This window comes from Nyctereutes procyonoides, unplaced genomic scaffold (genome assembly GCF_905146905.1).
Source record: "Nyctereutes procyonoides isolate TBG_1078 unplaced genomic scaffold, NYPRO_anot_genome, whole genome shotgun sequence".
NCBI lineage: Eukaryota > Metazoa > Chordata > Mammalia > Carnivora > Canidae > Nyctereutes > Nyctereutes procyonoides.
Genome location: NW_026575146.1, coordinates 59,288,491 through 59,314,216, shown reverse-complemented (window position 1 = coordinate 59,314,216; position 25,726 = coordinate 59,288,491). Strand labels below are relative to the sequence as shown.

The following is a 25,726-nucleotide window of genomic DNA, read 5'->3' as shown; positions in this document are numbered from 1 at the left end:
GCAGTTAAACATGAGCAGAATTTCACCAGGAGGTACCTGTTAAAGTCATACTGAGCAGTGGGAGGTCAGCATTCTTGATGACTTCCCTAATCACTGAAACAGTGTTAACACTGATACTTCCATAGGATCCTTTGATGCAAGACAAAGATATATGCCAATTAACATGAATCTGTGATGGACCAAAGCAAGTATACAACGAATTCAAACAATATTACAGGTGATATATGTGCAATCCTTATGAATGTTTTTCAATCCTAGTTTCAAAATATGCATAAATTCCTTATATGAATGTGAAATCCTAATATCTTTATCATTCATTTTTACCTTTTGGTCTATAACTATAACAAAAAAAAATAATAAGGTTGCCTTTTCTACCTGCCTCTGTGCTAAAGAGAAAAAGCAATGGCTTCTCTGGTGTTCTACCTTCCTCTTAATATCTGAAAAAAAATTAACTTACATAGAACCCAGTCCTTCAGATTTAAAATATAAAGGGTTTTCAAGAAATTATTCCTATTTTTAATATGTGTACTGTCAAAAAAGATACTGAAAATCATTTTATAGGCATATGGAGGTGGAGAAACTTTCAATAGTCATGTCTGAAATTAGAGCTAGTCAATAATATTTTCCCAAAGAAGACATAAAAATGGCTAACAAACACATGAAAAGATGCTCAACAAATACAACTCAAGGGGCAGTCCGAGTGGCTCAGAGGTTTAGCGCCACCTTCAGCCCAGGTTGTGATCCTGGGGACCCGAGATTGAGTCCCACGTTGGGCTCCCTGCAAAGAGCCTGCTTCTCCCTCTGCCTGTGTCTCTGCCTCTCTCTCTCTCTCTCTCTGTCTCTCATGAATAAATAAATAAAATCTTTAAAAAAAAGTACAATTCAAAACCACGATGAGATACCTCACACCTGTCAGAATGGCTAAAATTAACAACACAGGAGACAACCAATGTTGATGAGAATGTGGACAAAGAAAAACCCTCTTACACTGTTGGTGGGAATGCAAACAGAGTGCAGCCACTCTGGAAAACAGTATGGAGTTTCCTCAAAAAGCTAAAAATAGAGCTACCCTATGACCCAGTAATTGCACTGCTGGGTATTTACCCGAAGGATACAAAAACACTGATTCAAAGGGGCATGTGCATTCAGATGCTTATAGCAGTATTATCAACAATAGGCAAATCATGGAGAGAGCCCAAATATCCATTGACTGATGAATGGGTAAAGAAGATGTGGTACATACATACTTACATACACACACATGAATATTACTCAGTCATAAAAAGAATGAGATCTTGCCATTTATAGTGACATGGATGGAGCTAGAGTGTATTATGCTAAGTGAAGTAAGTCAGAGAAATACACAAGACACATACTGTATGATTTCACTCGTATGTGGAATTTAAGAAACAAAACAGATAAACATGGAGGAAGAAAGGAAAAAAAAAGAGAGGGAGGCAAACCATAAGAGACTCTTAACTATGGAAAACAAACTGAAGGTTGATGGCAGGAGGTGGGCAGGGGATGGACTAAGTGAGTGATGGGTATTAGGGAGGACTCTTGTGAGGAGTGCTGGGTGTTGTATGGAAGGGATGAATCACTAAATTCTCCTTCAGAGACCAAATATTACACTGTATGTTAATTGAATAGAATTTAAATAAAAGCTTGAAACAAATTAAAAAATAGAACTAGTCAGTAATAAGCCTGTTCCTTTCTTTCTTTCATTCGTGAGAGACACAGAGAGAGAGAGAGAAGCAGAGGGAGAAAGAAGCCGGCTCCACGCAGGGAGCCCAATGTGGAACTCGATCCCTGGACTCTAGGATCATGCCCTGGACTGAAGGCAGGCAGGTGCTAAACCGCTGAGCCACCCAGGGATCCCCCAATAAGCCTGTTTCTTATGTAGGCTTCTAGGTTTGTGTTATCTGTGGCCAATATTTTTTTCCTTGATAATTTTTTTCCTTGATAATTTTTATATTTTATAACTGATCCCCCTTTTTTCTGTGGTGTGTAGCTTATTATTTCTTCCTCTTTTGTTTTTTTTTTAAAGATTTATTTATCTATTCATGAGAGAGAGAGAGAGAGAGAGAGAGAGAGAGAGAGAGGCAGAAGGAGAAGCAGGCTCCCCAAGGGGAGCCAGATGTGGAATGCGATCTCAGATCCCAGGGATCACTCCCTGAGCCCAAGGCAGCCGCTCAACTGCTGAGCTACCCAGGTGTCCCTTCCTCTTTTGTTTTAACCTATGTTTGATAATCCTCCAACGAAATGACTGCAGTGACATGCATAACTTACTGGAAATTACTAGAATCTTCAATATTTCCCCTGTTCAGTGATCTTTGGAAAATTATGCTTTGACAATAATCTTCACTGTGTATGCCCCATAAGGAGCCAGTTACACCAGTAAGTGTATCATCTGAAAATAAATGATTAAGGGGCTTCTCATAATGAGAGGGGGACATTTAGCTGTAAGTATGTTAGTAGATAAAGTGGTATTCATATCTTAATTTAGAGATGATTTGTAGGGATTTTTCAGACCTTGTGAGGTCTGAACCTACAACTCCAAGACCAAGACCTGAGCCGAGATCAAGTTAGATGCCATTGTAGGGATATCTTCGATAACATATCCAAATATATGGCATTATCAGCCATACCCCTGCCTAAGCAAACATATAGGACATCATCCCAATGTCCCTATCCCTTGCTAGTCTCCTATCAGATCCATCAAGCCCTACTGATGCCCTAAGTAGCTCTATTCTTTGCTTCTCCATCCTTTTTGCTCTTACCTGAGTTCAGGCCACCAGCAGCTATCATCCATATTATTTCAACTGCCTTGTCAGTTTTCTTCATCATCTTTTCAGGCTCTCCCTTCAATCTGTCACCCCATGGAAGAGGAATCTTTGTAAAACAAATGTGGTCACATCCCTTCTGTGCTAAAAAACTTCAATGACACTCCTTGTTCTCAGGATTTGGAGCAAAACTCCTTATGCAGCTCCAAAGGCTGTTCATGATAGGATTCCTGCTTGCCTCTGGGCCTTTTCTCATCCCATTGTCCATCCTCCCTCCTCCTTACCCAACTCAAGCCTCTCCATTCTGCTCCAGCCATACCGAATTTTCTTTTGTTCATTTGTTGAACTGGCCCCACCATCTCTTACTTCTGACCTTCACCCTGTTTCCTCTGCTCAAAAATTCTTCTTCCCATCTTTTCCTTCAGGTTTTGGCTAGAGTGTCATGCCTCACAACAAACTGAACTTCATACCTAGTGCTGAGTTATATGCTCCTCCTGCGGGTGCTCATAACATCCTACTTTTAGCACCATAATAGCACATATCACATTGTATTGCCAATTTACTTGTCCAGGACAGCCTTCAAAGGTGGGCTGCTTGAGGAAAGGGATGAAGAAGGGAAATCACTTTATATATCTATATTTGTGTGTGTGTGTGTGTGTGTATATATACATAACATCTGTATAGATCCTGAGTACCAGGTAGCTAGTTACACCTGACACCATGGTAACAGGGAAAGAACAGACTAGGGCTTGATCCTGCCTCTGCCTCCTGACCAGCTATGAGAATATGGACAAGTTATCTGATCTTCCTGAGCCTTAGTTTCTTCATTTGTAAATGAGGATAAGATTATCTACTACTTTCAGGGTGGTTGTAAGATATTCAATGAAGTGATGCATACAAAAGAGCTTAGCACAATGCCTGGTACATGTTAGAGTACTTAGAACAGGGCATTGCTATTGTAAAATGTCCTGTTCTCTCCTTTGCATGAGATAAATGGATGAGGAGAGAGAGGACAATCAAAGGAATCTGAGAGCTTGAAGAAACATTTTAAAGTCCAGAGGATGGTAGTGGGTAGAGGGTGGGGCAAAGGTGTGGGTGAGGAGATTCAGATTCAGTAGATTTGGGAAGGAGCCTGAAATTCTGCATTTCTAACAAACTGCCAGGTAATACTAATGCTACTCCTCCAGAGAGCTTACTTAAAGTAGCAAGGGTATAGAAAATAACCACTTCTGCTAGCTTGTACTGGTGTAATGACATGGAAAAACTATTAGTTTCTTAGCAGGTGGCATGAGAAGTCCTTTGGGGAAGAATGTGTATTTGGAAGAAACACTCTGATAAATCACTGGGGTTTGGCGTTGGGGGGCGGGGGGGGGGGCAGAGAGTGACTCACCAAAGCACATGTTGAAGTAATAATTGATGATCTTAAACTGCCTTCTCAGGAGGAGGGGGGTCTCATTAACCTCAAGGCCTTTTTGTCTGTGTGCCAGGATGGAGTGGTATCTGGGGTTGAGGGCAGGGTATAATTGCTCTGCATAGGACAAGATGGGAGCCAGGGGCAAGCACAGAGCCAAATGGGAGAATTGGAGAAACGGAGCCACACTGGAGAAATGTTTATATAGATATTTGGAAGTTATTTGCTTGACAATGTGCTCATTTTCTTTCATCTCTTGCAAGGAATCATTTGGATTGCTTGCCAAAGCTTTTGTGCATGTGATTTCTCTCTTTGTAGAGGAGTGGATGTGAAGAAGTGGATGAGGAGACAGCTCACAGCAGGGTCACACTAGAGGACCTGCTAGGTCCTCTTCAGCAGTTGCTGGGTGATGAGTAGGTAGTAGTGAGGGTGGGACATGTCCCAACTTCTGCTGTTGGGTTATATGGCTTTACTACTATCAAAATCAGTAATTAGGGCAGCCCCAGTGGCGCAGCGGTTTAGCGCCGCCTGCAGCCAGGGGTGTGATCCTGGAGACCCAGGAACGAGTCCCACATGAGGTTCCCTGCATGGAACCTGCTTCTCCCTCTGCCTGTGTCTCTGCCTCTCTCTCTCTCTCTCTCTGTGTGTGTGTGTGTGTCTATGAATAAATAAATAAAAATCTTTAATAAAAAAAACAAAATCATTAATTAAAGCAAAGAGAATAGATTGGCAAACACAGAAGGAACAATGACAGGGTTGAAAAGAAACAGGATGGTTGGATGCTTTGGAAAAGGTTAACAGTGCCTGGACAGTTTACCTAGAAAAGAAGAGCAAAGCCTTTGTGATAATTAAACTTTATCAACCATTTTCTGACTTGCTTTATTTTATAACCTCACAAAATCATAACTCAAAGAACTGGCACTAGTTTTAGAACAGAATTTTAACCTAGGGTCCAGGAAAGAGCTTGGAGGGGTGGTAGCCTCAAATCTGCTAAAATTACATGCAAAAATTATATGTGTGTGCACATGCATATCTTTCTAAGGAGTGGCTACCTAGTTTTCATTGATTTGAATAGCAAAGGGTCATATAAAAATGGTTAAAAATCATTGATTTCCAAATGAAAACTAGCTAGAAATCTTTGATATACTTATGGAAATTTAAAAAAAAGTGGGGAAAGAAGAGAAACTAGTAATGTTGTCAATAAGAAATCGAGATAATCGGTTCGATGTTACACTATCATTCACTTAAAAATAGTGAAATCTAGTCAGAGGATGAAATTTTTATATTTGCTTAGAAAAGTAAAAATGACTTCCCTTGAACTTATTCAATAGGGAATGGTGGCCAGTTATTCTCTATCCCCATAGTAAACAAAAACAGCAACAAAAACGTGACATCGAATTGTAAAAGAACAGATTCAAGTTAGATTGGAAGCTTTGTCCCCCAGGGAATATTTGGCAATGCATGGAAATCTTTTTGGTTGTCTCCCCTAGTGGGGGTGCTATTGGTATGTGGTGGGGAGAGGCACGAGAAGCTGCCAAACATTCTGCAATGCACAGGACGGCCCCCATAACTAGGGATTTTGTCCAGTCCAAAATGTCAATAGGGCTGATGTTGAGAAACCAGGAATTAGAATAAATGAAAACGTCCTGGCTATGAAAAGTACAAATAATTGAAATAGGTTAACTCAGGGATTGTAACATGTCTATGAGGCTTTTAATGATTAAGAACTTTGGGATGGGGATCCCTGGGTGGCGCAGCGGTTTGGCGCCTGCCTTTGGCCCCGGGCGCGATCCTGGAGACCCGGGATCGAATCCCACATCGGGCTCCGGGTGCATGGAGCCTGCTTCTCCCTCTGCCTATGTCTCTGCCTCTCTCTCTCTCGGTGACTATCATTAAAAAACAAACAAAAACAAAACAAAACAAAAAAAAAAAAACAAAAAACAAAACTTTGGGATGCCTGGGTGGTTCAGGGGTTGAGCATCTGCCTTCAGCCCAGGGCGTGATCTCAGGGTCCAGGGATCGAGTCCCACATCGGGCTTCTTGCGTGGAGCCTGCTTCTCCCTCTGCCTGTGTCTCTGCATCTCTCTCTGTCGCTCATGAATAAATAAATAAATAAAACTAAAAAAAAAAAAAAGAACTTCATCTCTACCTGGCAAAGCACCATCGTTTTCTACAGAGGTGATGGTGCAGTCTGCGGAGATGAAGCTGCTGTGAGAAAGGGGGCTAAATTTTTTTCAATTTCATCCTCACAGCTCTGGGTGTGCAGGCACTTAGTGTTTGCAGAATGAATAAAAATCTCTATGGATCTTCCCATTGCAAATGACCTGCCCTGAATTCAACTGCCTCTAGGGTCAAATGCCTTTCTCCATAGGAAGGATAATCATATTTTATGAAACTGAAATTGTAGGAAATTTTAGATAAGAAGGCAATCACTAGGTGGGGAATATAGCCTGACTAGTGGCAAGAACCCACTGGAAACGAACAGTAGTCTCTACAAAGGTATCCTCCATCTAAGTCTGTCCAAGAACCTGCCCAAGAGCCAGTTTGCAGTGGGCTCAGCCCCTTTTGGAAGGGGAAAGATCTTCCTAGGCACAGGTCCCAAAGTGACGCAAGGATTGTGTAGGAATCCTTTCCTTTTGGCTAGAGCACCTGAGCTGGGCTTGGGAGCAGACACCACCACAAAGCTCAAGCTGTCCTTCAGATACGTAAGAAAGAACACGGATTAGAATCTCTGTAACAATCACATGTTCACATTGAAGTATTGTAGTGAGTGAGAAAGGGGAAGTAGAAAATCATGTCAGAACCTAACAAAATAATCAGACTACACGTGCAACTCGCCTGTTTTGGAAGTCGTGTAAGTAATCACAAGTCAATGAATACATTTATATTCTACTTGTAAAATTCTGCCTTTTAAGGGAGAGGATGTGACTGGCGTTTAATAAGCTGAATTACTAGAATTTAAATTCATGGGCACAATTTGTAAATTTATGAGCATGGCCTGCATAAAACCCTCAACATTAACCTTTAGTAGGTTGGAGGCATACAATAGATGCCCGTTTTATTCTTAATGAATAATTAGAAAGTGTTTTTTACACTGTTACAGATATTCTCTAGAGTCATGGGCCTGAATTTTTAAATCAGCAATTAGTCATGTACTGGATATTCAGTGCAAGAATAGGACTCACAGTGCGTTTTCCCAAGCCAGGCTGATGAAACAGCTAATTATAGTGCTAGCTATTGTGGCTATGGTCCCCAAGCTTAAAGATATTAATAATAGTTAGACATGGCTATATTTGGTAGTGTTTTGCTATTGCTATAAGATAGGAAGAGCTATTCGAGTTACAATCTTTTCTCATTAGTGGTGAATGGAATGAAAAGTGTGCTTGCATTAGTCTGTACTCTGTAAAAACAAACGTAGAGTCAGATGTGCAAAATCAGATTCTCTTAGGGAAAATCAAACAAGTGCGGTGGGCTACCTTTCCTGAAGAACTTTGGTATGAGATACAAAGCTGGCCTTTTGAATGGATAGGAATTATTTCTCAGCTATATTTCATCTGAATTAAAGGTAAGTCTTTTTCCTTCCACCCACTCAATGATACACACAGTACCATCAAATTAAAGCTTTAAGATTATGGTTTTTCCTTTGCTTCTTGTTCAAGAACTAGAACCATAAAGAATTCTGTATTTGAAACATAGATACTGAAGCCTAACTCCATGTTTCCTGAGAGACCGAAGGCTCAGAATAGCCTCCGATTGCCCATTTAGTCTGAGTTAGGGACTCTGAAATGATAATGGTTAAAAAAAAATGTAATTGAATTGAGTTTTCCCAAAAGATAGGAAAAGGGGCAAACTTCATGTTTTATGAATTCCCTGAGAAGAATCCTGAGTCTTAGGGTCAGCAGCCAAGGGCAGTCACAATAAATTCAGAAATAAGTGCAGATAAAAATAAATGCAGAGTATGGAAGAGATTTTTTAAAAATAGGGAACAATTTTCCTTGTTCACCCTCCCTTTAATTTCCACCTGCTGTCAAGTTTCCCTTGATCCTAAAATCAACCCCTCCTTTGCTTCAAAGCCTAAATATTATGTGAGATCTTTCTCTTCCTTTCAACAGTTTCTTACCTCTCATTCACTCTTCCACTCACTAAGATCTGGATTCTGATTCTACGTGAACTGCTTGTCAAGATTACCAATCACCTCCATACTTACCATCAATGAGTCTTTTTAGTCCTATGTTACTTTTCCTCTGTGCTAAATTTAAACATTGGAACATTATCCCTTGAAATTTTCTACTTGACAAATTTTCCTTCTATTTTTTTCCATCTACTTTTCTGCTTTTTACTGCCTTTCAGTCCTCCATTCCCACTTGGTGTTCTCTAGGGTTTCATCTTTGGCCTACTGCTTTTCTTGGGTCCTAACTTTACCTCCTATATATTATTTCCTTAGAGAATGTCTGTGACTCCCTATTGCACACCAGGCACTCTTCTTCCATTGTCTTGTAGTAGCTTCACTTTTCCATTATAGTCCCTAGCGTAAGCACAATTTGCCATGACATTTTTTTATGTGACTTTTTTGATGGATGTCTGTCCCCTCCTCTAGATGGTTAACTCCATGAGGACAGGAGCTGTGAATATTTTGTACATCACTATATATCCAGAGTCAAGTGCAGGGCTTGGCCTTTATTGAATGTCTCTACCTGTCTCTATTACTTACCTTTATCCATCCAGACAACCAAACCAAAACACTCGTAGTCATCTTAGGAACTCTTTCACATTCATATCCAGTCAATCACATCATCTTACCTATTTACTTCTAATTCTCTCTGGCTGGTGCCCTTCCTCTCCATCCCTGTTATCACTGCCCATAAGCAGTTCTCACCATTTCTCATTGAGACACTTCCTTTGTCACCTACCTGTACCTGCTTTTGGGCATATGCCTATCTGAGTCTGGAATGATCTATTTGAAATACAAATCTGACTATATCATTCTCCTATGGAAAATATTTGAGTGGCTCCTCATTGCCTACAATAAAAATATCCCAAATCCCATAGTATACAATGCATAATCTTCTTTGGTCTGGCAAAGGCTAGTCTTCCCAACTGCATCTACTACCTCTCCTTACCTTGCACTTCTTACCCTGATAACACCAAAAGTCCACCGGGTTACCCATATACTCCTGCCCCTCCTTTATTCCTGGAAGTCCAGTGACCAGTGCTACTCTTTTTCCTTAAAAGTACATTTGCACTGTTGTCATCATCACCATCCTCCTCCTTCTCATGTATGTCTGCCACCAACCCCATCTCCACCCAATTTGACTATTTTGAGAGCTGAGCCTCTCTTATTCATCTTACCTGCACTCTCTCTGACATATAATAGTTGCTTAACAAATCTCTGCCACCTGAACTGAATATGCTTGTAGCATAAATACACTGGGAGCTGGTAGTATGACAGTTTGATTTTGAGACTGTTTTTCGAGGTTCTGAATAATTGACTGAAGACTTCTTCCTTGTCTAAAGGAAAACAAAGACTTGCATCATGCCAGATATTTCCTGATGCCAGTTCCGGTATATATTAGCCTCTTGTTGAATGGCCAAGTTACACAATAAAATGATAACTAATAACTAGTTCACTGAGTCATAATGTCATCTTGAAGTTTTTTTTTTTTCCTGGTCACCCCTGCTATTCTCATTATTAAAACAAATTATGTTCTCTATTAACTTTCCCTTCTAAATCTAGCAAGCAGCAAACTAATGTAAAAGAAAGAAAAATGTACTTTTTCATCCTATAAATAATGCTGCATTAAACAATTTTGACATGCATCCTGATAGTAAGGTGATTTTATTGCTATCAAATTCCCCAAAGTGGGATTGCTGGATTAACAAAAATTGTCTCACCTTAAAAAACAAATTAAGCTGTAATAAAACAGAAGCAGTAATTCAGGAAGAATAGTGACCTAAAATAGTTCTGGTTTTTTTTCAGTTATTCTAGTTATTTCACTCTGGCAAGTGACATCTGTCCTCTGGTGTGTTTCCATTTGTCATTTTAAGACTGGTAGTACTGACTCAAGAGAATGGGGCTGCTCTGAGTGCTGCCTCCAATGACAGCAGAAATAAGTGCTTAATTCAGCCAGAAACAAGAGGAAATCATAAACAATGTATCCTTCCTGCCTTAGCCTCAGTATTTCCAAGGGATGTTGCATTTGTGTGGTGATCTGCATAGGAGAAGAACACATATTTAAGGCTTGGAGCAGATAGGAAAAAGAAGCTGCAACCATGTTTTCTAGAATCAGTTCAAGGCTGTACTGAGAGGGCACTCAAGTTAGCTTTCCTTCCCCAAGAGGGGCCACAAACTAAGCCTGGGAAGAGGTAGGTTCTACCTAGACCAGCCCATCCTAAAGTCCCCTGTGGAGATTCACTTTTTGTAAGAATGATAATAGTCTCTAAGTATTGGATATGTCTTTTCTTATGCTGAGTGGTTAACTGAAATCTCTTTTGACAATGCAAGCCTCTCTCTGGTTTTCCGGTTCTCAATGGAGATGGAGAAAAGGGATTATTCATCAAATTTCAAATAAATACTTACATATCTGGTGCAATAAACAATGTCACATTCTACCTATCCCAACACACACACACACACACACACACACACACACACATTTCTTACACTTTTATCAGGAAGAAACATGGCAATGTGGAACAAACTATTGGCGTACAGTGCCATTGTCTCAGATGATCCAGGCAGAGTGATTTTTCAGTTAATCAAGAAAGGCCAAAAAAAAAAAAAAAAAAAAAAAAAAAAAAAAAAAAGAAAGGCCTTAATGAAAATCTGGCAAGGAAAGAGATCTAGTGTTACTTACAAGAACAAGGTTAAAGCTATATTAAGAGAACACACACTTTATGTAGATTAGACAGGTTAACCTTTGGAAGAAACTACTCTCATAAAGTCTGTCTTTAAAGAACATCAGAAAGCAAAGTGGAAGCAGGCCCTTTGGAGGTGAAGCACCCTCTTGGCATGTCTCTTCCACAAAAGAATGCACCCTACAGAACAGGGCTTATGGAAGTGTTGGGGGAGGGGGCGTCAGAAAAAGCTCCCACTGGCATCCAGCTAAAACCGGAAGTTGCAGAAGATTCCTTACTTATGAAATGGCTGGAACAAGGGCTCTATCTACATCCTGGTAGGAATAGTAGGGAATGATAGAAAGGGGAAGGAGACAGAGACAGGGAGGAGTAAGGCCCAAAGAGAGGGGAAGGCAGGAAGATAAGGAGACAGAGGAAGAGTTAGGAAGGGAATGAGCCTTCATAGAGATACTTCTTAAAAGCCCCAAACATGGTCTTGTTCTCCTTCTTGAAATATAAAAATGTTAACTTTTTTTTTTTAAAAAAGGCATAATTTCTGTCTCCAACTCCTTACTGCTTTGAGTCATACATGAATCTTTCAGAAAAAGAGTAATCTAAATCTCCCAGTGGAGTTCAGAGCAGGTGGGGAAGTTAGTAAAAGAAGTAGCTACGCTGTTTTATATGGATGGGCACTGGTCCCAGCCCTGGGTTGGACTTCTGGGTGGGGAAGAGGCACCAGTTGAGTGTCCTTCAGCCTGAAGGAGAGAAAGGTGATTCACTGACCCCCCTTAATACCTTCCCCCAACTCCTATCCCTGCAGGAAGGTTGCAGCCTGAGGCCAGAAAGGTTAAGTATTTCTGTGGTATAAGCACTTAAATGCTGCTAGAAGTTTTAACTTTTATCACGCACTTAATATATACAAACACTGTCTGGGCTTAAGCCTCCACAAAACTTACTTATGCTGTTTCCTGCACTTACTGTGAATTATCAAACCCTATACATATGAATTATTGCATTCAATACATAGTATTGAGTTATTGCATACCTCGGCCACATCTGCTGCTTTTTTTCTTTCAAATTTTATTCTCCATGATTTGGAATGTCTTACAGTTCTTCAAAGACACCATAATCTTTCAGACATCTATTTAGGTATGTGATCTTTTCTGCTTGAAACATCTCTTTTCCTCTCTGCTGGAAAATGTATTTGTCCAGGATTTGATGCATTGCAGTGCATATGTATCCAGGAAATGCTTTTGGAATGAATGAGAAAGTCTGTCTTGGGGCTACTTGGATGACTCAGTTGGTTAAACCTCTTGCCTTCTGCCCAGGTCATGATACTAGGGTCCTAGGATTGAGACCTGGATGGGGCTCCCTCCTCAACCAGGAGTCTCCTTCTCCCTTGCAACCCCCCCCCCCCCCATTGTGCATTCTCTGTTTCAAATAAAAAAAAAATCTTAAAAAAAAAAGAGAGATACTCTGCCCCAACACCAAGTTAATCACTCCTTCCTCGGTGCTGCTTTAGAACCTTCTGTGTCATTTGTATCACTTACAGGCTATGTTGCCTATTTACCTATCTCACTTCTCTAGACGGATTCGTTTGTCATCACATATAAAATTTATTATTCCAGTGGCATCAACACAACTGGAGATGCTCATGGGGACATTGTGTAAGACTTTTTTTTTTTTTTTTCATTGTGTAAGATTTCCTGCCTTCTGGTTTCTGTTCAACGAGAAATGTCTACCTGCTTGTTCCTTCTCTGGAGGTGGGGAACATCCACTGACCCAAATCAACCTGTCAATGTATGTATGTATGTATGCATGTATGCATGTATGTATGTATGTATGTATGCATGTATCTGACATTTGAGTTCCCTCAGAGGTTCCTTCTCTGGAGGTGGGGAACATCCCAAATCAGGTTGACCCAAATCAATCTGTCAATGTATGTATGTATGTATCTGACATTTGAGTTCCCTCTGACGAAATGGAAAAAAAAAAAAGTGTTGGGTGTTGCATCCCTTCCCCTACCCCCATTGGTGAGGGCATTTCTGTCGCCTCTGAAATCCTGAAATCAGTATTGAAGGACATGGCATCAAGCATTAAGGAGGAGCGATGGCAGGGAGGGCGTCCCTGCATGTGCATAGTGTGGGCAGGCGTGCTGGGCTTGTCGCTGTGGGAGTCGGCGAGCGGGTGCCACGCGGTGTTCTGCCCACCGCCCCGGGGCTGCCGTGGGGGGCGCGTGGAGTACAAGCTGCTCAGGAAGCTGTTTGGGGCCAGGATGCCTTCCACCAGGCCTGTGCACCTGTGTGTCCCCGCCGCCACCCGCTGGTGCTGTGGGAGGGGTCTTCGGGCAGGATCTGCCTGGCAGTGGTCGCACGTGTGGCGGGGGAAGGCAAGGCTGCCCTCCCAAGGCCTCGCTAGCGATCAGGTAGACGCGGGGCCTCCACGAGGCAGACGGGCTCCACCAGCAGGAGCTGCGTCGTCAGCGTGCTGACGTAGAGGCAGCGCGGCGTGAGATGGCCCCGGGAGGCCGTCTGCGTGCCATGTGCAGAGTGCGGCGTGCGGCGTGCGGCGTGCGGCGCGCGGCGTCCCGTCGCCGACGTTGAAGCACGTGCTCCCTCCACTCAGGCCCATTGGGGGCCGCCATTGCGCCGTCGCCAGCGACCGGGTTGAGGTGCTGCGTGCGCCTGCCGAGGGAGGTTATCGCGGCCTGGCGTCAGGGCTTGTAGGCCTTGGGCGAAGCCTTCTCGTGCTCTCGGCCTGTAGCGGGCCCGCTGCTTGAGCTCCTGGCTGGCAGACACCTCAGGTTTGATGTCCACGGCCAGCCGTCGGGGAGGGGCGGCGCCTTCCGCGCAGTCACTTGCTCCTGGTGCGACTGGAGCTGGCCCCACACGTTCGACGCCTTGCTGACTGTCTCGAGGCACAAGACAACCGTGTTGGATTTCTTGATAGAGATGCAGATGTCTGGGCTTCCTCAGGGTTTTTCAAGCGTATCCGGGTGCAGCTCATCGGCACGCGCCAGGGTGTGCCCCGCTGAGTCCGTGATGATGCTCTTGGTGGGGTTGCGGTGGGGCGCTAGCCGTTGGAGCCCCTTCACCAGCTTGGGCGGGGCGGCCGGGTTCTTGGCCTCCACGGGGACTGTGGTGACCCGGCTGACCCTGAACTTCATCACTGGCATGCTTGAAGGAGCTCAGAGGTGGGGATGGTGCCTGTGTTCACCAGGAGCTGGTGCATGCCCACCGGGCCTCGGGGTTCCTGCAAAGGCATGTTCTCGATGGGCTCTTTGTAAGCCCAGACAGGTTTTTGATGGCTGGCACCATTTATGTCTGTCGTCGCAGGGTCAGCGGAACAGTGCCTGAAATGTAGCAGATGCTCAACAGATTTGAATTGATTTGAACCTTTGTTCACTCATGGGCATCGGTGTGGTGTACAATTCTCGAGTGCAGACATCTTTGTGGTGTTGGTCTTATGGATTCTCATGATGTCCTTGTCCTGCGTGGGAGTCCGCATATTGTCCGTGCTCAGGACCAAGGAGTACACTCAGCTGCTTATTTCTCATTCAGATTCTTGTCTGGAACCCTAAATTTTTTCATTCGCCCAAGATCCAAAGAGGCTTCGGGAATACAGACTCTAAAGGCCCATGTTTCATATTGTTTCAGCAGCCTTTGGAAGCCCTGAACTGGCCCTGTGCGCTATGGGATCTCCAGACAGGTAAGTCCTGTTCCCCCCAACAGCCTGTGGATTCTGGGATATAGGCTATGCGACCCACCAGCCTTTGTATGTGAAGGGAATCTATGGCTTCCTTGAAAGGAAGAGACATCACCAGAGGAAGGCAGGATAGCATATGCATTAGAATAGATTTTTGGGAAAAAAAATATTTTGGAATCATTGGTTTACTTTTTCTCCCCTCTCTGATCTTAAGTTTTATCCATTTGTCTCCACCTGATTCCTTTGCCATCTTCAATCTGCTCTTAAGACCTGTCCTTCCAGTGAGTTTTTCATTTGTTGTCTTTCTATCTTGTTAGAGATTGGTGGAAAGCCCGGAATGTTTCCCAAGTGCCTTTCCCTTGGGCAAGGCTCAATTTATTTATTTATTTTTAAATTTGTTTTTTACTAAGATGTAATTGACGTATAACATTATATTAGTTTAAAAATAACATTAATTTCAGATGTTGTACAACATTGTAATTCAATAGGTGTATGTATTGCAAAATGATTACCATAAGTCTGGTTATTATCTGTCACTATACATACTTCAAAATTTTTTTTCTTTTGATGAATGCTTTAAGATTTACTTCCTTAGCAACTTTCAAATATACAATGAAATATTATTATCATTTTTTACAATACAGTATTAAAATTATTTTAAAAATTTATTTATTCATGAGACAGAGACAGAGAGGCAGAGACATAGGCAGAGGGAGAAGCAGGCTTCCTTTGGGGAGCTGGATGTAGAACTTGATCCCAGGACCCCAGGATCAAGCCCTGAGCCAAGGCAGATGCTCAACCACTGAGCTACCCTGGTGCCCCACAATACAGTATTATTAACTGTAGTCATCATGCTGTACATTATATTCCCATGCCTTATTTATTTTATAACTGGAAATTTGTGCCTTTTGACCCCTGTACCCATTTCACTCATGCCCTGGCCACCACCCCTCTGACAATCACCAGTCTGTTCTCAGTATGTATGAACTTGGTTTATTTTGTTTTGTTGTTTATTTTTTAGATGCCACATGCAAGTGAGATCATATGGTATTTGTTTTTTTCTGACTTATTTCACTTAGCATAATGTTCTCAAGATTCATCCATATTGTTGTAAATGGCAAGATTCCTTTCTTTTTATGGCTGAATAATATTCCATTGTGTATATATGTATATGCAACAATTTCTTTATTGGTGTTCAATTTGCCAACATACATAATAACACCCAGTGCTCATCCCGTCAAGTGCCCCCCTCAGTGCCCGTCACCCATTCACCCCCACCCCCCTCCCTCTTCCCCTTCCACCACCCCTAGTTTGTTTCCCAGAGTTAGGAGTCTTCATATTCCGTCTCCCTTTCTGATACTTCCCACACATTTCTTCTCCCTTCCCTTCTATTCCCTTTCACTATTATTTATATTCCCCAAATGAATGAGACCATATAATGTTTGTTCTTCTCCGATTGACTTATTCCACTCAGCATAATACCCTCCAGTTCCATTCATGTTGAAGCAAACGGTGGGTATTTGTCATTTCTAATGGCTGAGTAATATTCCATTGTATACATAGACCACATCTTCTTTATCCATTCATCTTTCGATGGACACCGAGACTCCTTCCACAGTTTGGCTATTGTGGACATTGCTGCTAGAAACATCGGGGTGCAGGTGTCCCGGAGTTTCATTGCATCTGTATCTTTGGGGTAAATCCCCAGCAGTGCAATTGCTGGGTCGTAGGGCAGGTCTATTTTTAACTCTTTGAGGAACCTCCACACAGTTTTCCAGAGTGGCTGCACCATTTCACAATCCCACCAACAGTGTAAGAGGGTTCCCTTTTCTCCACATCCTCTCCAGCATTTGTGGTTTCCTGCCTTGTTAATTTTCCCCATTCTCACTGGTGTGAGGTGGTATCTCATTGTGGTTTTGATTTGTATTTCCCTGATGGCAAGGGATGCGGAGCATTTTTCTCATGTGCGTGTTAGCCATGTCTATGTCTTCCTCTGTGAGATTTCTGTTCATGTCTTTTGCCCATTTCATGATTGGATTGTTTGTTTCTTTGGTGTTGAGTTTAATAAGTTCTTTATAGATCTTGGAAGCTAGCCCTTTATCTGATATGTCATTTGCAAATATCTTCTCCCATTCTGTAGGTTGTCTTTGAGTTTTGTTGACTGTATCCTTTGCTGTGGCAAAGCTTCTGATCTTGATGAAGTCCCAATAGTTCATTTTTGCTTTTGTTTCTTTTGCCTTCGTGGATGTATCTTGCAAGAAGTTACTGTGGCCGAGTTCAAAAAGGGTGTTGCCTGTGTTCTCCTCTAGAATTTTGATGGAATCTTGTCTCACATTTAGATCTTTCATCCATTTTGAGTTTATCTTTGTGTACGGTGAAAGAGAGTGGTCTAGTTTCATTCTTCTGCATGTGGATGTCCAATTTTCCCAGCACCATTTATTGAAGAGACTGTCTTTCTTCCAGTGGATAGTCTTTCCTCCTTTATAGAATATTAGTTGACCATAAAGTTGAGGGTCTACTTCTGGATTCTCTATTCTGGTCCATTGATCTATGTGTCTGTTTTTGTGCCAGTACCACACTGTTTTGATGACCACAGCTTTGTAGTACAACCTGAAATCTGGCATTGTGATGCCCCCAGCTATGGTTTTCCTTTTTAAAATTCCCCTGGCTATTCGGGGTCTTTTCTGATTCCACACAAATCTTAAAATAATTTGTTCTAAGTCTCTGAAGAAAGTCCATGGTATTTTGATAGGGATTGAATTAAACGTGTAAATTGCCCTGGGTAACATTGACATTTTCACAATATTAATTCTGCCAATCCATGAGCGTGGAATATTTTTCCAACAATTTCTTGATCCATTCATTTATTAGTAGACTTTTGGGTTGCTTCCACATCTAGGCTATGATTAACAATGCAATGAATGTAGGGGTGCATGTATCTTTTGGAAATTGGTTTTTTTTGTTTTCTTGGGATGAATGCCCAGAAGTAAAATTGTTGGATCACATCATAGTTCTGTTCTTAATTTTTTGGGGAACCTCCACACTGTTTTCCATTGTGGTTGTACCAATTTGCATTTCACTAACAAGGCACAGGGTTCTCTCTTATCCATGTTCTCACCAGCACTTGTTATTTCTTGGCTTTGATTCTAACCATTTTAACAAGTGAGAGGTGATATCTCATAGTGTTTTGATTTGCATTTCCCTAAAGATTAGTGATACTGAGCATTTTTCCATATGACTGCCCATTTGGATGCCTTCTTTGCAATAATGTCTATTCAAGTCCTCTGCCCGTTTTTAATTGTTTGGGTTTTTTTGTTTGTTTGTTTGTTTTTTTTTTTTTTTTTGGTGGTAAAGTTGTATGATATTTTGGTGGTGTTTGAATATTTTTTTTAATCTTTTTTTTTTTAAAAGATTTTATTTATTCATGATAGTCACATAGAGAGAGACAGAGAGGCAGAGACACAGGCAGAGGGAGAAGCAGGCTCCATGCAGGGAGCCTGACGTGGGAGTCGATCCCGGGTCTCCAGGATCATGTCCCGGGCCAAAGGCAGGCGCCAAACCGCTGTGCTACCCAGGGATCCCCGGTGGTGTTTGAATATTAACGGCTTATTACTTGTATGATTTGTAAATATTTTCTCCCATTCAGCAGGTTGACTTTCCATTTTGTTGATGTTTTTCCTTGCTGTGCAGAAACTTTTTTTAGTTTGATGTCTCACTTGTTTATTTTTGCTTTTGGAGTCAGATTTAAAAATTGTTACAAGACCGATGTCAAGGAGATTACTGTCTATGTTTTCTTCTAGGATTCTTATGGCTTCAGGGGCAAGATTCAATTAATTAATTAATTAATTAATTAATTTCCTTCCTCCTTTCTTCCTTTCTTCCTTTCTTTCTTTCTTGATTATACTTGACAGACAGTATTATATTAGTTTCAGATGTACCACTCAGTGGTTTGACAAGTTTATACATTATGCTGTGTTTACCACAAGTATAGCTAGATCTGTCCCATTACATAGCTATTACAGTATCATTGACTCTATTCTTTGTGCTCTGCTTTTTAGTCCCATAGGGCTCAACTTCTAAACTCTATCCTCTGAAGATCTTGCCAGAACTTGGTTTTGGGCATTATTAGGATAGGTCTAGAGTAAGCCTTGCTCTGGATCATGTTCTTTAGTCTCAGGCATGGCCCTGCTGGTTTCACAGCTGATGCCTGGCTTTGTTGAAAGATCCACAGCCCTGGAGTATGGTCAGGAGAAGTCTTCCCAGTGGTGAGGAAACTCAGTGGTCTAAGGTAGGAAGAATAGTTAAAGGTGTCAGTAGGGCAAGGGGAATAGATGACACATGGGAAGGGCTGTCACATAATAGGGAGAATGGATAATATCTTTGTGGCCTCTTGGTTAAATGTAGCATTGGTGCTTGGTTGCTAAAAGGACACAATTTTCAGTTCAGAATAAAAAGTGATTTTTTTTGTTGTTAAGAGTAGTGTAAAAGTAAAATGTCTAGGAAAAGAGGGAGTTTGTCTTTAAAGATAACTAAATCAAGGTTAAATATAGGAAATGTTGAAGGGGTGACTGGTATCAGATAAGGACTGAGTTTAAGAACTTTTGTGGCTCCTCTCAGTATTGCATTCTATGATTCCCTGAGTTCAAATTGTTTTAGTGAAAACCCTATGTGGCACAGTGAGGGAATTCCCCTTTCTGTGTGTAACGGAAAGAGCATGGCTTATAGAAATACACCTGGGTTTGAATCCCTGATCTGTCACATTTTCTGAGAGATAAATCTCAAGCCTCACTTTCTTCACTTTTTAAAATAAGGATGGCATGATATTCATCTCCTAAGATCATTGTGAATATAAAGTATAGATAGAGTACCTGATACACAGTATGCTGCAGGAATACTTGTCATTATATATTGATGGTATTGTGGTTTCTATTATTAGCTTGAAATTGGGTTCAATTAGTTCTATTTCTAGGAATTTCTTTGAAAAATATTCATGGGTGTACATAAAACTTTAGCCACAAAAATGTTCATTATGGCTCTATGATATATATTTATATACATAATTTTTATTATAATGGGATAATAGTCAACCACTGATAACCAAAGTTCTTTCTTAGTATGGTGATTACGGATAATCAAATTACAGAGATATCTATATATACACATTATAGGTAATAATATTTAGGGTTTTTTTTCCTCCCTAAACTTTTCTCTGTGGATATGTATTATTATAATTAAGAGATCAATCATAATAAAACCTGTAAGAAAAAGTTGATTCCTCATCCTCAGGGTTGGTTTATCATTAGTTGGTTCCTGGATGGGGAGGTAGGAAATTGACAGACAGAAAGAGAGAGAGGCAGAGACACAGGCAGAGGGAGAAGCAGGCTCCATGCAGGGAGCCCGATGTGGGACCTATCCTGGGTCTCCAGGATCACACCCCAAGCCAAAGGTGGCGCTAAACCGCTGAGCCACCGGGACTGCTCTAGAGTGGATAATCTTAAATTTTTTTGTATCCTGAAGCATTTTATATGGTCAGCGAGTGGTACAAATGGTAAGTCCTACAGGAGATTAAAAGATGGTGGAGCTCTCTGGATGGGCTTGGGAAGGAGGTGAGCCTTAAAGACCAGGTCTGTAGTCCATAAAGGAATTTAACATCTGTGTGGCTTTGAAGATGCAGCTGTTGAGTAGCAGGTAGCAACTCCTATCTTTGGGCTTTTGGAAATCTCTGAAGTGTTTATTTGCAGAGGGAAGCTTAGGAGAAAATGAGTATGGGAAATGCAAGGGGTTGTAGAAACAGTCCTGCTGTCAAACTGCAACAAATGATACTTTTACTGCTCTCAAATTCACTGGGTACAATCAACTATCCCTGATATGTGCCAGGAGATTTTTATTTCGAAATTTGAAGCACTTCAAAAATATCTTATTCCATTGCTATTTTACAAGCATTTCCTAACGGCTGAGGCATCTCCCTTTAGTTTCTGACTCTCTGCAGAGCGATATGAAACTGGAGCAGCTGAATGTTGACAGGTGACTTGAAATTGTGATGATGACAGTTATAACCCAGTGTCGTGCAACAGCATTTTAACTGAGGCTCGTTTTCCCAGTCTAGATATCAAGGAATGTAAAGTCTTTTATATGATAAATTGGACAACAGGGTTGTGTTGGGGGTGGAGGCTGAGTGGGTGTGAGTGAGGGGTGAAGGGTGGTAGGAGGTGTGCATACAAGTCTGTAGGTATTAACCAGTTGATGTACACTTATCGAAAAGAAGTTTATAAAAACTAGGAAAGAAATTTAAAAGACCAGGAAAACAAGGGAGGAAGGAAGGAAGGAACGAATGAAGGAAGGGCAGAGGGGGGAGAGAGGGAGGGAAGGAGGGAAGGAAACAGGATGATGGGAAAAGAGGAATAAATTACAATGTTATTGACAACCACTTGACCATGGGCAATAATAGTCCTTTTTAAAGAACACAAAGCTGATACTGACAGCCTAGAAAATTAACTCTTATCACCATATGGAGTCTTAGAAAGTTCTTTTCCAGGGATATTGAGTCCTGGCTAAATGAAGAATATTGTCTCAAAGCTCCTTTATTTTTGTCTCCTGGCAGCATTGCTGTTAACTTCTAGGAGCCCTCCATTACTAAAACCCAGAAGTCATCAAGGTCCAGCAACCTGAGTTTACCACACGTATAGGTTCCACAAAGTGGGAGGAAAACTTTTAAACATCACTGACACAATCTCTGAACATAGTGCTGGGCAATAACTGGTTAACCCAAACAAGAACAGTTTCTTCAGTACTAAGTGGGGAACAGAGGACAAGCTTGATGCCCTGAAGTGAAATGATTGGCAGCCAAGGACACACACACTCCTCCAGCAGATTATTGTAAAATGTGAGTAGAAGCTGGCTGATCATTTGGAAAATGGGGGCATTTTAGGGGACATTTAGGGGGTAAGTCTTGAAGGAGAGTGGTTAGGGATCTAGGTGATTAGGGATTCAAGGATCACCCAGCTGATGAAGAGTAAGTGTTACAGGATTGCAGGGTTCTTGTCTCATAGAGTCAGAAAATGAATCTCGCAGACACAAAAGGGTGAAGCAAAGTGAAAGTTTATTAAGTGAAGATGAGAACAGAAAGGAAAGAAAAAGGCTCTCTAGAGTAAGCAGAGTCCTGAGTGGGTTGCCACTGTGGGCTTTTACTGGCAGTCTTTTTTGAGAACTCACCAGGAAGCTTGAGGCCTTGGAATTCTGGTGCTGTCTTGGTTTGAGCAAGGACTATCGATAACATTCTTTTTATTATTATTATTATTTATTTATGATAGTCACAGAGAGAGAGAGAGAGAGAGAGAGAGAGAGAGAGAGAGAGGCAGACACACAGGCAGAGGGAGAAGCAGGCTCCATGCACCGGGAGCCCGACGTGGGACTCGATCCCGGGTCTCCAGGATCACGCCCTGGGCCAAAGGCAGGCGCCAAACCGCTGCTCCACCCAGGGATCCCTATAGATAACATTCTTAATGGTTTACTGCTTTGAGATCTGGTTAGTTTCTGTGATTATGGTGTAGCTGCCAAAAAAAAATATACTCCTTAACATCCAGGGCCAGGTGGTCTGCTTTGTTCCCTTATCTCTGGTTTTGTCCACCTCAATATTTCTCCACATTTGGGATTTCTTTGAGCTTCCTCAGAGGATTTAGGGCCTACTTTCTCTTCCTGCCTATATCTTAACCCTTTCCTTACTTGTAAAGGGGGGCCCATTTCTACTCCTGCAGATCTGTTTATCATTCAGTACCTCTCTTTTCATTGAAATTTAAGCCTCTGAACAATTAATATGAAGAAAGGGCTGATTATCCAGGAAATTGACTTTTCCGGAGGTAGATGCTCAAATGGAGAAGATCAGGTATAACCTAAGAAGTTCTAGAGGACATTTCAAGGCTCCTTTGGACCCATAAATCTAGAGTTAATTTCCTTTCAACCAGCTTACTGGATTCTTAATACAATTTGAAAATTAGAATTCAGAAATGTTAAAATATAGCCAGGCCTGAGTTTTATGGAAACTGCTTTCGGAAAACATGCCATTCTCAGCCTGTTAGTAATTAGAAGTAATTATTAAACTGCTTCTGGCATAGGTGAGGGTTCTATATTGCCTTAGAAGTCACATATTAAGTGGTTCATGGTATACCTTGGTTTGCTCACCTAAGAATGAGGAATAATTTAAGTCAATAACATCAAAGTAAAAGATATAAAAGGAAAATTAAATTTTCAAATAATGGCTCCAAATGTCATTAAAAACTAATGGGGTTGCAAGAGGTAAATAAAAATGCAATCTGTTTGGTGTTGAGTGTTTCTTGCAAGCTCATTAAGCATTTGTTTCTTAAGCTTGCTCTGTAGAATGTTAATGCCAGGAAGCTAATGCAGTGAGATCTGAGGTCTTGGGGGGCAAGGAGAGGCTTGCTTCTTCCCAGGAAGTCTGGCATTCTCAGAAGATGCCACTACTTCTTTTCAGAGGACCCGAGTTGTATGCATTGTTTAGATTTTGCTGTATATTTTCTTGGTGAGGTTTACACAGTTCTTTCTTAGGGAAAAAAAACAAAAACCAAAGAAACCTGATGGAATGTACAGAATCAGTGAGTCCAGGGAAGTTCAGATTTTGCTACGTGAGGTGCTTTTCATTGGGGCAGAAATATTAATTAGGCAGTAGTGACACCACCTGGTCTTCCTGGGAATCTTCACTCAATCAATTCATTGGAAAAATGGACATGTTTTTATTGCATGTATTTAAACTGTGTTAGGCACAGTAAATACTACATAGGAAATGGAAGGGCCCTGATCTTGAGGGGTTTATTATCTTAGGAATATACAAAACATATATATATGCCTTCTCTACCCAACCTCCTCCAGCCCTCACTCCAGAAATTCTGATTCAGGAGGTTAGGAGTGGGAGTGAGGTCCTGGCATCTGTACTTTTTTTTTTTTTCCTTCTGAGAATTCCAATGATCACTTGGGTATGGGAAGTGAATCTGGCCAACACTGACTGATAACATACCTGGAGAAATTATTGAGAACTGAGAAAACCAAAGGACCAGAAGAATTCAGAGTAAATAAGATCAAGGTTAGCTGGGGTAATCAGAGAAGCTTCCATGAGGGGGAGGTAATTGCAGATGTTTGTAGAAAAGCAGAGAGATTAAAAAATAACAACATTAATAAGGTAATAAATGCAAGGAGATACTCCAGGAGAATGAGAAGGCATTTTGTCCCCTATATGTGCTGTTTAATAATCTAATTCTCCAATTTAATTTCAGTTTCTATTCCAGGTTCTTAGGGAACCAATGAAATATTCTCTAACCTGTGCTTTCAATACCTAGTGTAATCAGATTTCCCCTGATTTTACCAAATGTCTCAGTCAGAGTATGGTCAGAGAAATAGAAACCAGTTCTGTTTCAAATAGAGGGAATTTATTTTATTTTTAAAAAATATTTATTCATGAGAGACAGAGAGGCAGAGATACAGGCAAAGGGAGAAGCAGAGAGAGAGAGAGAGAGAGAGAGAGAGAGAGAGAGAGGCAGAGACACAGGCAGAGGGAGGAGAACCAGGCTGCATGCAGGGAGCCCGATGCGAGACTCGATCCCGGAACCCCAGGATCACGCCCCGGCAGGCGCTAAACCGCTGAGCCACCCCAGCGTCCCAAATAGAGGGAATTTAATGCAAATCTTGGTTGTATGGCTGTTTGAAGAGATGGAAAAGCTAAGGAGAAAAAGCAAGGAGCTTGAGAAGGAAAAAGGAGAAAGAATAATATCTAGAGATAAGTGTGTATCTGTAGTAAGCAGCTATCAATGCTAGGGATTGGGGGAATAAAGGGAAAAAAGGGTTGTTATAAAAACTCAAGAGCAAGTTTCTAGGGGTTCTATGTAGCCAATGCTAGGACTGCAGACATTGGTCTCCCTGGCCAGTACAGGGACCACCAGAGAAGAGCAGTTACAGCAGAAGCTTAGATCACTGACAGTCTGCAGCTATTTCCAGAAACACCAGCAGAAGCAATAAAATGTGAGAAAGAAATAATGTTTCTTTCTCTTGCCAGAATTGAACAGAAAACCAGTTACTGGGGGGGGGATTTTGGGGAATGTAGCTTATAGATATCAAAACCTGCCAATGCAGAATAGATGGAAGAAGGTAAGTATGGGGCTGAGGGGCGACAGATAACTGACATACCAAGTTAAATGAGTCAAGATATACTTCCTTCGGGAAGACAGATAAACATGCCTTGGAGGTTATGTATGATTGCCAGCCGATATTAGTACTAAAATAGGTCTAAGTCTTCTCTAACAGTCACTTGGCAGCTCAGTCCAAATAGAGAAGAATTGTGTGATTTGATGAATACTGTATGAACTTGCAGCTCTTCTCTTGGCTTTTTTTTGCATTAACCTGATTTCACCCACCCATCCATCTACCCATTTACTTATCGATCCGTCTGGTTAGCGCCTGTTATATGCTAGACACTGTAGTAGGCCCTGGGGATCCTAAGATAATGCCATAAAGCCCTCCATAACTAGCTTCCAAGCCTGACATGAAGTGAATAAATTTGACAGTCAAAAAAATACTGTAAGTAGTAATCATCTCATTTATTCTTTATGCTTTTCAGAGTACTTTCTAATCTTCTAAAAATTTTTTAAAATTTTTTTTAAAAATTTATTTATGATAGTCACACACACAGAGAGAGAGAGGCAGAGACACAGGCAGAGGGAGAAGCAGGCTCCATGCACTGGGAGCCCGACGTGGGACTCGATCCAGGGTCTCCGGGATCATGCCCTGGGCCAAAGGCAGGCGCCAAACCGTTGCGCCACCCAGGGATCCCTCATCTTCTAAAATTCTTATAGAATATTTTTAAAAATTTCATATTGAACATATTTTTATTTCCCACCCACAAATGTTCCCATGAAAATTGTATATCATTTTTAAAAAAGATTTTATTTATTTATTCATGAGAGACACAGATATAGAGTAAGAAGCAGGC

At 41.4% G+C, this 25,726-nt stretch overlaps 1 protein-coding gene across 7 annotated transcripts in view; it reads left to right on the top strand.

Moving 5' to 3' along the window:
• The window catches only part of GLIS3 (GLIS family zinc finger 3), a 621,575-nt gene that overhangs the window by 51,084 nt on the left and 544,765 nt on the right, over nucleotides 1-25,726 (top strand). For 4 of the 7 annotated variants that reach the window (XM_055311375.1, XM_055311379.1, XM_055311378.1 and 1 more), the window contains exon 3: nucleotides 14,688-14,736. The exons of 1 other annotated variant lie outside the window; for it this stretch is intronic. The gene's annotated coding sequence lies outside the window, so the exon portion shown is untranslated. Of the gene's footprint in view, nucleotides 1-14,684; nucleotides 14,737-25,726 lie in introns of all 7 variants that reach the window. 2 more of the 7 variants (XM_055311377.1, XM_055311374.1) reach the window with 1 other exon arrangement.